The 4545-nt window shown below is 45.0% G+C and overlaps 1 long non-coding RNA gene across 3 annotated transcripts in view; it reads left to right on the top strand.

Annotated features, from left to right (window-relative positions):
• The window catches only part of LOC125619112, a 138288-nt gene that overhangs the window by 23141 nt on the left and 110602 nt on the right, over positions 1–4545 (top strand). The window contains exon 3 of one of the 3 annotated variants that reach the window (XR_007350606.1): positions 2382–2747. The exons of the other annotated variants lie outside the window; for them this stretch is intronic. This is a non-coding gene — a long non-coding RNA (uncharacterized LOC125619112). The remainder of the gene's footprint in view (positions 1–2381; positions 2748–4545) is intronic. 3 annotated transcript variants of the gene reach the window in all.

Consider the following 4545-nt stretch of genomic DNA (forward strand, 5'->3'; position numbering starts at 1 on the left):
AGAGACAGATCTTAGATAAGGTACTCATTAGAATTTAATGGGGCTGTAAAGATGATAAATACTGTTTGGATTTTTTAAATTAATTAATGTTGGTGCTGGGGATCAAAGCCAGGGCTTTGTGCATTCGAGGCAACCAGCATTTTCTTTTTAAATTTAATTTTCTTTCTTTCTTTCTTTCTTCCTTTCTTTCTTTCTTTCTTTCTTAGTACTAGTGATTGAACTTGGACTTGGGGTGTTCTACCACCTATATCCTATATCCTTTATTTAGAGACTGAATCTTGATAAGTTGCTTAGGGCCTCGCTAAATTGCTGAGTCTGGCTTTGAACTTTCGATCCTCCTGTGTCAGCCTACAGAGTTGCTGGGATTACAGGCCTGCAAAATCACACCTGGTTGTTACTTTTGAAAAAATGTTTGGAAGCCCCCATACTAGAAAAAACAAAACAAAAAAAAAAAAGTCTTAACTACAGATGTTTCACAATTTATGATAGGGTTATGTCCCAACAGAGGCATCATAAATCAAAAATGCATTGAATATACCTAAGCTACAGAACATCATAACTTAGCAACACAGCACAACGTGGAGTACTGGGTTTCCTCTGGTGATTTTAAGGCTGACTGGGAGCTTCGGCTTACTGCTGCTGCCTGCACCACAAGAGAGGATCATACTATATATCACTAGCCCTTGAAAAGATCAAAATTCAACATTTGAAGTATGATTCCTATTAAATGCATATGCTTTTGCACCCTCTCCCAGTTGGAAAAAATCACAAGTCAAAGAATTGGAAGTCTGACCATCTGTACTACTTAAGTAGCCTTGCGCAATCTGGCAGAGTCCTGGGAGATCCTGGGTCCAGAGGTCATAGGAATTTTAAGGTTTATGTAGGTGGCTGTGAGCTATTGAAGTCCCTGGAGCAGTACACTGGAGAAAGGCTTGGAGAGGTGAAAGGGCCAGCTACTGCGTTTTAGGCACATTTTGTTGGTCAGTCTCTCTTTGGCAGCAAAGGTGATCCCTGGAAGACCATCTCTCCTAGGACAGCTCTGCTCACCACTTAAGTAAGCAAGCTGCCTCTCCAAGGGACTGCCAGCCAGTAAATTTTTCAGCTGCAATCATGGGGTGGGGGAAACACATTATGGCCAAGTCTCTTGCCAAACTTTGGCACAGCTGGAAAAAGCAGTGTGTGCCTGCGTGCGCGTGCGCACATTCGTTTGGTGGGCTTAGAAGAAATTTATGAGCATGTTATATTTTAGCAAATCATGGCTGAAGCCAGAACAGGGATCCAGGTGTTCCCTAGATCTGAAGCCAAAGAGAACCGTTTATTTATGGTTCCAATAGACAGACATTTTCTTTTCAAAATCTGCATTTCAAGCACAATGATAAAAGATCTGCACACAAACTACACTGCTGCGTGTTATGTTTACTGGTTTTGCGGGCCATAAAAAAGGGTGTCCTCCAGTTCCCCATCATTTAAGAGGTCTTTCCCCTGCCCTCTCCAGACCTGCCTTGTCCCCCCCTTTCCTCCCAAGCAGGGAGTTTTAAATAGTGCTGCTCTAAAGTTGTTGGCTGGTGACCTGGAAAATTCCTTTTGCTTTGTTAAGCTGTTAATGGCCCATCAGTTCAAACCTCCTATCCATCCCAGAAAGTTCCTTCCTCCTAACTAGATTGGAGAAGGAAGGAGAAGTTAAAAGGGAGGAAGAAATGCTATTTGAAGAAGTTGGGGAAGGGTGGCCTGGTCCAGATGGAAGGAAGGAGTTTCATCTATCTTGATGTGTCTTCAGAGCGGCTAGCTCAAGGGCACAGATAAGTAGGGGCTTATTGAATGATTTTAATGAAGGTGATACTTTTGAATGAAGTAATAGCTTAGCTATGTAGGATGTGAATGAACACAGGTCTTTTGGAAGACCTTTAATCCCGGAAGCCAAGATTCAGATTTACCTTGGCCGTATGTAAACTAGTAGGTGTATGAACTCAGATGAGCTGCTTAGCTCATTTTCCTTTTTCTCACTTGTTGGGAATTGTTAACTGCCTTGAATCTTGTATTTTTAGTAATAAAACTAGCAATTACTAAACACTATGTGTGCCAGAGTACAGGGCTGGGGACTTTTCATGTGTTTGCTTATTTAATTCTTACCATGAACTCTATAAGGTAAGTACTAGTATCATTTCCATTTTAGAGAAGAGGAAACTGAGCCTCAGAGAAGGAGATGGAGTCTGACCCCAGTTCTCTGTATTCTTAGTTAATTCTCTGAACCTTAACATGATGCTGCTTATAAACTACAAAGATCTAGACAACATAAATAAGAAGCAGCGTAGAATGGCCAATCAGTTCTCAGAGCACACCTGTCACCTTTCCCTGGTGACCCAGGTTATCTATTTGCTAAGTTTTCAGGTCCTTCTTGGAGGAGACTGTTCTGCACTTGGCATTATAAACAGACACATGTCCCTTGCCTTCTGGATTTCTGCACCAAAGTTCTGACCACAAAGCCCTGTTTCTCTTCAGGACGTGGATGGTTACATTCTCTTTCTCAGACTCCAGAACAGGACTTAGGGAAATGAGAGCCTTTGAACACTAGTGCCATTCCCAACATCCACCACTGTACAGCATGGCCATCGAGAAGCACCTGGGACATTTTTCCTTCTCCCATGAGCTTTGTTGTATCATTTGGAGCCAGCAACTCTCAAATCCACCTTCTGTAACCCAGAAATGTCATGGGACACTGGACAATTGGAGAAGAGATGGCTGACCAGGTAAGAGACTGCCACTGGACTAGCCGACCCAGGAGAAACAACCATGAGAGAGGAATGGGGCTGCTGACATCGGCTGGAAACCCTAAAAGATGACATGGCCAGGGGTCCACCCAGCATCAAATTCCCAGGGCCCAGCGTCCTGCCTCTGGGAACTGCACAAATGGGAAGGTGGTCAAAGGTGAAAAGGGCAGGGGAGGACCCATATGGGAGAGTGTGGAGGGGGTAATGTGCTCTATCCGGGCTGTTCCTGTGGTGCAAAGGAAGCTCTTTCTCCTCCTTGCCCTGCCAAATGGTTCTTCTGCCTGGCTAAGGCAAAATCTCACGCTTTATGGGAATCATCTTTGAAATGGCCAAGAGGATCAGAAGGGATAAACACAATAGTCTGTTTTCTTTAGACTGTACTCTTGAGACCCCCATCTTGGGCACCCAGGCAAATCCCCTGCCTCCGTTGAAGATGTACAAATTGTCTAGGTTATGGCATCTTTTCTTGGTAGCTATTTCCTATGTGTTTAATGACCCCATCAGGTTGAAATTTGTTCCTTGTCCCCAGCTAAGATGATACAGGCAAGACCACTTATTAACCATGTGCCCTTAATCAAATTCCACATCCTCTCTGTACCTCAGTTGCATTATCTGCAACATGGGAATAATAATAAAATGCCTCTCATTTAGCAGAGGTTTTCTTTGTAACTTAATTTAGATGAAAAATATATGTTGCCTATTTAGGGTAGCCTGTGGTAGATGCCACATACTCAGTGCCTGAGCTGCCTTCAAACCCAAACTTCAGATCTAGTTCTTTGGCTCTAAATCTTGCCGGAAAACTAAATCTCCTACCCCTGGAGCCTTGCCAAAATGCCGGTGCCTGGGCCCTATTACCAGGGATTCTAATTCCCTTGATCTATGGTGGGTCCAGGAGTCAGTGTTTTTGAACCACTTCCCGGAAGTTCAATTTACACCTAGAGAACCACTGGATTTTGTGGTGTTCACCTTTTCCAGATGGGAAGCTCTGAGGCCTGGAAAGGGGAAGAGACCTGCCCAGGTCTGACAGCCAGACCAGAGGAAACCAGGTTTTTTATCCTGGATGCCAACCCCCAGGGCTTCATGGGGGAAATCTGGCCCTTGAACACCATTCAGGTCTTTGGGATGGGAGGAGAACTGCTCCCTTTTGCAGGCTCTTTCCTGAAAATATTATTTGGACCCTTCGATCCAGTTTTCCAGGACTCAGACCTTTTACCCTGCAGGCCTCCCGTCAGAGGGCCACCTCCTCAGAGAGCTCTCCGGTTAGACTGCTGCTGATCTAGAATAAGATGCTCTTTGATGACTGCATTTATAGATGTAAAATACTCCTGTTCATTCATTCATTCCTTTACTTTCTAAGCCCCCTGGGGTCAAGGACCGTGTCTATCTTGATCCTGCTGCACCCGGGCTGAGCAGTGACCAACACTTAGTAAAAAATACTCATTAAATGACTGAATGAACGAAATCCCGGGAGGGTAGTTGAGTATTTATTTATTTTTTTTGGTCCTAACCATCTGATTCTCATTACTCCTACAGCTCGGGAAGTCTCTCTCTCTCTCTCTGCCTTGGCATTTTATAAACCTCGTGTGCGTACGTCGACATTTTAACCATAAATCCACAAGAGTTTTCGGGGCTGAAAAATTCGAGGCGAGGGGACTGGGGGAGGGAGATAACGACGACCCGGAGGTCCGAAGCCAAGGCGGCGCTGCCCGGGTGGGGGAGGGAGCGAGCAGTCGCCGGGCGCCCCTCGGCTCCGTGCCCGCCCCCTCGGCGGGAGATG

The sequence above is a fragment of the Marmota marmota genome, unplaced genomic scaffold, assembly GCF_001458135.2.
Source record: "Marmota marmota marmota unplaced genomic scaffold, marMar, whole genome shotgun sequence".
NCBI classification, from domain to species: domain Eukaryota; kingdom Metazoa; phylum Chordata; class Mammalia; order Rodentia; family Sciuridae; genus Marmota; species Marmota marmota.